Consider the following 10,490-nt stretch of genomic DNA (forward strand, 5'->3'; position numbering starts at 1 on the left):
CATATGTAATTTATTCCATACTCATACGATGCTATATCATGATACATGATATTCGTGCTATATAAAACATAAGATAAGATAGAAACACATGAAATATTCTAGAAAAAATCTTATTCATAAGCATTTGATTTTATAATAAAAAAACATTAGCCATAAACAATCATTTTTGAAAAGTACACACCTTGGTATTTAGGTTAGCTAGCTACAATGTTCCTCCTAACGTGTGACTTTGAACTTATACACTCTATTTTTGTAAATTGCTATAGAATTATCCCATTGGAATGGTTAACAAACCATCAATATATGTTCCACACATATAAATAGTTTCCACTGATCCATATGAGCAATTCATTATTGTACCTTAATTCATCAACACTCTCTATGTTGTCTACTTGTGCTTTCTAGCATTTCTAAATATTTCCATCAATTAGTTAACAACTAAGTAGTTTATTGGAATATGATTCATTTTTAACCAATATAACAATCCTTGAATAAGGTAATAAACTATACATTATTCTTCCTTTAAAATTCATGAATAATTCAAGCAACTTGCATCAATACTTTTGTTAATATAATAAACTATACATTATTCTTCCTTTAATATTCATGAATAATTCAAGCAACTTGCATCAATACTTTTGTTAATAGACAACAATAACATTTCATATTCTATTTTATCCAAGCATTCATGTTAATGACTCTAACTCATAATTTCTAATTCTTGAAATTTGGTACATGCATGTTATTTATATTTGCTAATATGTTTTCTCAACTCATAAGCTTGAATATTAAATTCTATTAATAACACGTTAATATCAGGAATTAACATGTTTCTAGAATCGTATTCATCAATTTCAACATTTTTTCAAACCAACGTTTATATTATAAATTCCCTTTTTATAGATTTCCATGATAAAGTTTCATTCTTGAAATTTTACTAATCAAAGAATGATGATAAATTTTAATTTATCATTATCCAACTTTAGTTCTATCATGCAAACAATATTCAAATACTATGGTTCACTAAATCATCCAATATACACAATTAAATCCATTAAAATTATAACGATGTAAATTTCCAAACAAAAATTTCATTTAAAAACCGCCTACTTTTCATAACATATTGTATAAAATCTCGTTTATTCAATTTACAAAACACAACTCCATTAATAATCCAGGATCCTCGAACATAACTCTTTCTCTGGTGTGTACAATCAAGCCGGTGCCTTCCCACGATCCTGAGAAAACCTGAAACACATATCACGTAACACGGTAAGCACAAAGCTTAGTGAGTTCCCCAAAATACCACATACAACATATAAGCCACTCGAGGTTATAACTCGGTATGACCCTCCGGTCAATGTGTCTCAGTGGGACCCTCCAGTCCCGTAGCTCGTTGGACCCTCCAGTCCGATCTAGCTCGTTGGACCCTCCGGTCCGGTCTAAATCGTTGGACCCTGCGGTCTGGTCTACTCGAGGACCCTCTGGCCTCGTAAGTCGTTGGACCCTCCGGTCCGGTCTATATAACACATAGCATACATATATCACAATGCACATAATCTCAAACATACACATAACACATAAGACCCTCCGGTCTGCACATAGATACCACTCTAGGTAATGTATAGTGAGAAGACTCACCTGACAAGCAACAAGTAAATAACCTCGCACCCAAATCTCGAACTGGCCTCCGCCTAACACAATGGATGAATATCACTAATTAATACTCTTTTCACAATTCAAACAACCGAAGACTATTCATTCTCTTTCTAACTCTTTGAAGTGGATAAAAGACCATTTTACCCCTCCATGGTCCTTATTACTCATGTTGACCAGAACCCTAAAGTCAACAGAAGTCAACACTCGAGTCAACAGTCCAAGTTTGACCCGACTCGTCGAGTGCACTCTTGCGACTCGTCGAGTCCCCTCGTATCCTCATAAGTCTCAAATGTCTAGCTCAACTCGTCGAGTTGACACCCAACTCACCGAGTTATCACTCAATCATCCCATCGGGACAAACCCTCACCGACTCGTCGAGTCAGGCCATGGACTCGGCGAGTCCCTTCGATCAGCTTCCTCATTCAAACGATTTAAGGCAGATCCATCACCCTAAACACTTGATCTACCATCCTAAGGGTCGATTGTCACATAAAGCTGCAAGCTTTACGTTTAAACATGGCATATAAAGCTCATAATGCCAATATAACTCTAACAAGGATGATTAACCACAATAACTCTTCTATGGTTAACTAAAGCTATAATCTTTGGACTCTCTGGACCTCACAAGGTCCAGATCTGAAGTCTAGGCCTCAAGAGAGACCTTATGCATACAAAGTCCCAACAATGGTGGAAGAAACCCTAATTTTCCATATTTACAAGATATAAGCAAAATAACAAGAAAGGTGCAAGCTTTTACCTCTTACTCAAGCCCTTGCACGAAGTTACACCAGATCCACTGATTCTCTAGCTCCCTTGATGGGTGATCTCCTCTTCTCCTCAAGAGTTGCACTAGTTTACTCCAAGTTTTAGCTTCTAAGACTCTCATGGCTCTCTATACACGTTTAGGGTTTGCTCTCAAGGAAGGGTAGCCGCAAATGAGGCTATAAGTTCCTTTAAATAGGTCCCAAACCCGGGAAATTAGGGTTTCTCTGCCCAGTACCTACTCGGCGAGTCAGCTCTCTGACTCGTCGAGTCCAATCATTAATCCCACGTGGACACTCGACTCCACTCGACGAGTTGGACTTACAACTCGTCGAGTCACTTCATAAATCTCAATATTAATCACACAATAATATACCTGAAAGTCCGGATGTTACAATTCTACCCCACTTGAATTAGATTTCGCCCTCGAAATCGCTCCTCAACAACACATAGATCGAACCCAATAACCGAAAAGCACCACCGAGAGGATCTCATACCACACAACTATCTCCCTCCCTGGAAACCTAAATCTGAACAGGAACTCCCACCCAGAAAAAGGACAGGCCCTTCTGCTGCTACGATAGCCCTCTCCAGAATCTGGAAACTCTAGTGGCATGTATCACTGCCAGACCGCCTTCTCAAGATATCACCATGCTATTCGTTCCTCGAATAACAACCCTGACAACTCACTGCCCCTCTGGTTCTCTTGTTGCGACTGATAAAACAAGTCAATGCCCAAAAATTGACTATCGATCACTCATACCAGACATGTTAAACAATTTAGATCATACTCCAAAGAATGAAAGGGTCACATCACACCAGGGACCCATCCACTATACTGCAATTAAACCCTAGCCCCCAGCCCCCTTCTCCATTATCCCTTTCAATACTGAGCACCAGGTCATCTCCCGACCTAGCAGTTGAACCTCCAAAGGTTACCCATTGCATACCTCAACATGTCTCACTGACTTCCTTCCCACACTAGCTATCTTGGCCCAGTGTGACACCCAAGTCACGAAGTTCGCTTTACCTCAAGCGAATACGGAATTTGTCTCATCCTCGACCTCTGTCGTCTACTACTCATTTGTTCCATGCGTTTCACGGTTTTCCCATACCAACGAATTGACCCATTCAGGTCTAAGACACCAGATGACAACCAATACCCTTCAACATGGAACTCATCTCTGAATCTGGAATCTCGTCTCGCCTACCCGACGTACTACCAGAGCCAAACTCAAACTCGAGAGTTTGATCTGACCCAGAGTTGGAACCACTCGTCCCAATGAACCACTCAACTCATGACTCATGACCTGAAACCCATTCGTACCTCACTGATCCACTTCCCTTTGGTCGCGAAAACCACTACTCAATTCAGAATATAACGACTCCCGACAAACATGGAGACCTAAGTCTCGCCCCTGGTTCGACCACCAGGCTCCCACAAACTCAAATATTAGGGCTACCCAAGCCTAAAACTCTTCTGCGTCAAGCTCTGATCAGAGAGTACTTCATCACAACATTCTCTCGCTGACTAGTGGGTACTACGGCTCCCCGCAGTATCACAACGACCTCTCACTGAATAGTGAGTACTATGGCTCCCCGTAGCATCACCACAACTTCTCACTGAATAGTGAGTACTACGGCTCCCCGTAGCATCACCACAACCTCTCACTGAATAGTGAGTACTACGGCTCCCCGTAGCATCACCACACCCCTCACTGAACGGTGAGTACTACGGCTCCCCGTAGCATCACCGCAACCTCTCCCTGAATAGTGAGTTCTACGGCTCCCCGTAGCATCACCACAACCTCTCCGCACTAACTCATTGAAACTGCAGCTCCCCACAGTCTTACCGCGCTTACTCTTACCGCTTCACAATATCATCCTCAGGTCGACACCACACTGCGATCATTAACTCATGCTCTGCGGCCCAACATAGATAGGTACACACACAGCCATCCATGCTAAACATCACTACTTCGGACGACCACCGTCATGACAAAACCTCTTTTTCTCGCCGCAATTCACATTCTCAGATAATTCCGTTTGATGTCAATTTGTTGAAGGGCCCCCACCGGAACCATAGACACTTGATACACCACTCGTCATCTCATAACTCAAGACTCGAAATAAACCGAAATTTAGGACATCATACCCGAATGTCTTGGCACACCATCACAGAATCTCATGATGTCTTGCCCGTACCACTGACCTCCTACTCACGACATCATACTCAGATACCGCAATGTACTCTGTCAGAATCTCACAACTGATCTTCCTCTCACACATCTTATAACTTCGAAAATCCCAATCCTCAACTTGAAACACAGAGAAATCGTCGACGACTCAGAACACGATGTCGACAACCCTAAACTCCCCCCTCTGTTGCTCAAACCTCTGCAAGAATATTCATACCGACTCTGAAGCTGGTTGCACGATCATCTCTTACCCTTTCCAAAGAGCATAGAATAATCCATTCATCGAACCAACCACCTCGAAAAATTCTTATCTACCACAAGGCCTCTGACTAACGGCCACCTGCCGTGCAGACACTCATCCTTTCTTGAACGCGTACATCATGCATTAACTCCCTCTGTAACTCACCTCGATCACCAATAACCCTGGTCTCATGAATCCATAGTACATGTCTCTATCCAGCTCTCTAACCGCTCTTGAACAAATCTCTGATCCTTTCAATAAAATACTCGGTTCTCCCCCACTCGGGGTTCGAACCATCACCAATTGGCGCACCAATAATCTATCCCACAGACTGTTTCCACTAGGAACATCACACTTACTCTTGGAAGGTACTACGCAATGCTCGGTGGTCTCCTCGAGAGACCCCGCAACTCCAAATACCCCGAATCTCGGATGAAATCCTCAGAAACTTCTCATCATGATTGCCTCTAATCATACAGAATCTCATACCATCCCATTATCGGACATCTCAACTGTCCAGTAGTAACTCTGACTCTTAATCTGAAAATAATGAACTATCATACTCCTCATCCTCGACTCCTCAACCAACGTTCCATCACGGGGATTGTAATAAGGGCGGAGACCTCATTACCACACTCGATACTCATCATAGACCATAAGAGCCACCGCCTCAAAATCCTCTTCTTGATTGTCCGAAGTAGCAGCTAATACATGCCCTACTATACTCAAATAGCGTGTATCCTTGTCCTTGACCATCTCAGTCCCCACTGAAAACCTGCTCATGCCACATCATTACCTCGCGGCAGACATACTGCCCAAATACTCTGGTGGAAGATCGCCATCAATACTACCCCATAAGGTTTACCCCCAATCTCAGAAATCAAAAGTCTCAATATCTCTTCTGCTTCTCACAGGACATGGAAATAGCACAAATCTGGTCACAGAAAGTGACATCTCCTCTATCGGCCGATTGCTCAACTCAGGCCACAATTCCCCTTAAACGCCATCTCTACTTATCCTTGAGTCTTGCGACTCCATCTGACATCTCACCAAAAATACCTTGGAATCATCTCGACTTCCCTCACAAGTGATGCTTCGTTGGAACTTGTTCCACATGCCCTACTGACCTCATACTCTATCGCATCCGATCTCGGTCTAACCAATCACAACGGAATAACTGGTAGAACCAGTAACACTAACTGTCACGAGTCATGGTACTCGAACCATGTTATTTCCTCTTAATCTGCTACGGATCATGGTACTGGAACCATGTTCTCTCTTCTCAGTCCGCTACAAAGCATGGTACTCGAACCACGACATCACCAAGCAATCTGAAACTTAGCATGGTACTCGAACCATGACATCACCTCTCAATCTGCTACTTAGAATCTCCAGGATACTCCCTGCATCAAGTATGGGTCCTCTACTTTCAGTTATACGGGCCCATACTACCTGCCACATCTACCCATACTTTCCACACGGACCATCCCAGATTTCCTAAGTAGATGCGCAACCTTCTCGTTCATCCATCCCGTTACACGTGTTTGCTCCCCAGCGAAATGCTCTACTCTGTCCGCGCACTCATCTGACCACAGTCACCTCCTAGGCTCTTCCTAGGTGCTCACACTTCTCTGCCATCAGCTGCTGAAGAACTCCTAATGATGCCAGCCATCTCCCTCCTGAATATCGTCATATTCACTTAGTAGCTGACTCCCATCATCGAGAGTTCCACAAAGCACGAAGCAAGCAACATTCGGGCATCGAATAATCTCCACCAATACGTAAACTACTCAAGGTTACAACTCCACTTGCTCTATCCACACACAACAGGTGTCACTGAACTCAAACACTCTACCCCACACCGGCATATAACTACTCTCTCAGTAGGCATACTTCGATGCTTATCTAGGTGTCTCTCCTAGATTACTCATCTACTCGAAACTCTATCTCTCTAATATTCCGGCTGGATACTCTTACTCAGCATATACTCGATAGCACATCACAGATAACAGCAACTCCTAGGCTAAGGCACCACATATCAGGCCACTCTAGTCCTAAAATATGAAATACCTAGCTTATCCTCTAGCATGCAGAATATCACAAAATATCTCATAACACAAAAATAGGGTATTTTGGGAAATCACCGTTCGGGCTCTGACTGATTGTACACACTGCTCCTTCTCGTTTTCTCTCAAAAACTCTTGCTCGTTTTTAGAAAAAAAATCATTTTTTTGAAATTTTTTCTCAAATCCTCAGTTTGAGTCCAGATTTACCCGAAGGTGCATCCGAATCCCTCAAACCAAGGCTTTGATACCAACTTGTAACGACGTAAATTTGAAAACAAAATTTTCATTTAAAACCGCATACTTTTCATAACATATTGTATAAAATCTCGTTTATTCAATTTACAAAACACAACTCCATTAATAATCCAGGATCCTCGAACATAACTCTTTCTCTGGTGTGTACAATCAAACCGGTGCCTTCCCGCGATCCTGAGAAAACCTGAAACACATATCACATAACACGGTAAGCAAAAAGCTTAGTGAGTTCCCCAAAATACCACATACAACACATAAGCTACTCGAGGCTATAACTCGGTATGACCCTCCGACCAATGTGTCTCAGTGGGACCCTCCAGTCCCGTAGCTCGTTGGACCCTCTAGTCCGGTCTAGCTCGTTGGACCCTCCGGTCCGGTCTAAATCGTTGGACCCTCCGGTCCGGTCTAAATCGTTGGACCCTTCGGTCCGGTCTACTCGAGGACCCTCTGGCCTCGTAAGTCGTTGGACCCTCCGGTCCGGTCTATATAACACATAGCATACATATATCACAATGCACATAATCTCAAACATACACATAACACATAAGACCCTTCGGTCTGCACATAGATACCACTCTAGGTAATGTATAGTGAGAAGACTCACCTGACAAGCAACAAGTAAATAACCTCGCACCCGAATCTCGAACTGGCCTCCGCCTAACACAATGGATGAATATCACTAATTAATACTCTTTTCACAATTCAAACAACCGAAGACTATTCATTCTCTTTCTAACTCTTTGAAGTGGATAAAATACCATTTTACCCCTCCATGGTCCTTATTACTCATGTTGACCAGAACCCCAAAGTCAACAGAAGTCAACACTCGAGTCAACAGTCCAAGTTTGACCCGACTCGTCGAGTGCACTCTTGCGACTCGTCGAGTCCCCTCGTATCCTCATAAGTCTCAAATGTCTAGCTCAACTCGTCGAGTTGACACCCAACTCGCCGAGTTATCACTCAATCATCCCATCGGGACAAACCCTCACCGACTCGTCGAGTCAGGCCATGGACTCGGCGAGTCCCTTCGATCAGCTTCCTCATTCAAACGATTTAAGGCAGATCCATCACCCCAAACAGTAGATCTACCATCCTAAGGGTCGATTGTCACATAAAGCTGCAAGCTTTACGTTTAAACATGGCATATAAAGCTCATAATGCCAATATAACTCTAACAAGGATGATTAACCACAATAACTCTTCTATGGTTAACTAAAGCTATAATATTTGGACTCTCTGGACCTCACAAGGTCCAGATCTGAAGTCTAGGCCTCAAGAGAGACCTTATGCATACAAAGTCCCAACAATAGTGGAAGAAACCCTAATCTTCCATATTTACAAGATATAAGCAAAATAACAAGAAAGGTGCAAGCTTTTACCTCTTACTCAAGCCCTTGCACGAAGTTACACCAGATCCACTGATTCTCTACCTCCCTTGATGGGTGATCTCCTCTTCTCCTCAAGAGTTGCACTAGTTTACTCCAAGTTTTAGCTTCTAAGACTCTCATGGCTCTCTATACACGTTTAGGGTTTGCTCTCAAGGAAGGGTAGCCGCAAATGAGGCTATAAGTTCCTTTAAATAGGTCCCAAACCCGGGAAATTAGGGTTTCTCTGCCCAGTACCTACTCGGCGAGTCAGCTCTCTGACTCGTCGAGTCCAATCATTAATCCTACGTGGACACTCGACTCTACTCGACGAGTTGGACTCACAACTCGTCGAGTCACTCCATAAATCTCAATATTAATCACACAATAATATACCTGAAAGTCCGGATGTTATAATTCTACCCCACTTGAATTAGATTTCGCCCTTGAAATCGCTCCTCAACAACACATAGATCGAACCCAATAACCGAAAAGCACCACCGAGAGGATCTCATACCACACAACTATCTCCCTCCCCGGAAACCTAAATCCGAACAGGAACTCCCACCCAGAAAAAGGACAGGCCCTTCTGCTGCTACGATAACCCTTCTGACTCTCCAGAATCTGGAAACTCTAGTGGCATGTATCACTGCCAGACCGCCTTCTCAAGATATCACCATGCTATTCGTTCCTCGAATAACAACCCTGACAACTCACTGCCCCTCTGGTTCGTTTACAGTCGTTCGTTTACAAACAAATAAAATCTTTTCTGGATATTCATCTGCATTATCACATTCACCAACAATGAGTCCGCACAAGAAAGATGCTAAAATTGTACATGAATTTGGTATACAACCAATGTCAAAATTTTTCCCACCACATGACGTAACAAACTGATGCTCTATAGTTCCCCATGGTTTTTTTGTTGAAAAATAACTCAAAAAACCACATTATTTCTACGCTTGTACAGATCAATAACATGCTTGTTGTACGTTACTTTTTCAAAATATTTACTTGTACAATGTAAACTATCAAATGTCTGTAATGATGTTCTTGAAAACATTTCAATAATCATCTCAGAGTGCAATGATGATAACTGTAAAATAATCAAAATAATCAAAAATTGTACAATTTTAAAATAAACATATTTTATAAAAAATAAACATGTAACATATTCATTAAAAACCTGTTTATAATAATACTAATGAAGTAAATAGAATTTAGTAACGTACGATGGATGGGTGATCTTGTGCAACATTACTTTTATTGTCCGAAGTGTACTCCATTATTGATTTGATGAATTGAAGTGATCTGATAAGTTGAACTAACAAGCAATAAGCAAAACAGGAGGTAATTGGTATGAAATATTCACAAATGTCAAAAAGGATTCGATATTTAGGGGAAATATGGGAAAAGTGACTGTTGAGTTAGCTTTTTAGAGTTAACCTCGATAAAAAGGATATATATGTAGATTCTATATCATGTCTAGCTTGTGATTGATGTAGAACGAAAATGTGTATAAGGGTGTTGACATATCTATTCCCCGAGTAACATCAGAGACGAAAAAATTGAGAACCTTTCTATACAGTGAGGTAAAAACATGAATATTGAGATTAACATTACATTGAATAGGTGGTATACATAATGCAATAGTCTTCTTTTAATGTGCGTGTAACACCTGGTTTTGAAAGTGATTCGTTGCTAGGGGCTTCGGCCCAATCATCAGTTGCCATAAGGGTTAAGGCCTTAGGAAAGGGAGGATTTGGCCCATTTCGGATGTGGTGTTAGGGTATACGTGAACCAAGTGTTTGATTGTGTCTTCGGAGGCCAAGGGTATAATCGTAAGTTGACATCTCGTTCTTCTAGGGATATTGGGTTCTTGTTCGGAAAGTTTTTAGGTAATAAGGAGATGTTAGAAGCGTAGGGATTCTCATCACGTTTCGAT

Source organism: Lactuca virosa, chromosome 3 (genome assembly GCF_052849685.1).
Source record: "Lactuca virosa cultivar CGN04683 chromosome 3, Lactuca_virosa_CGN04683_v6, whole genome shotgun sequence".
NCBI classification, from domain to species: Eukaryota; Viridiplantae; Streptophyta; class Magnoliopsida; order Asterales; family Asteraceae; genus Lactuca; species Lactuca virosa.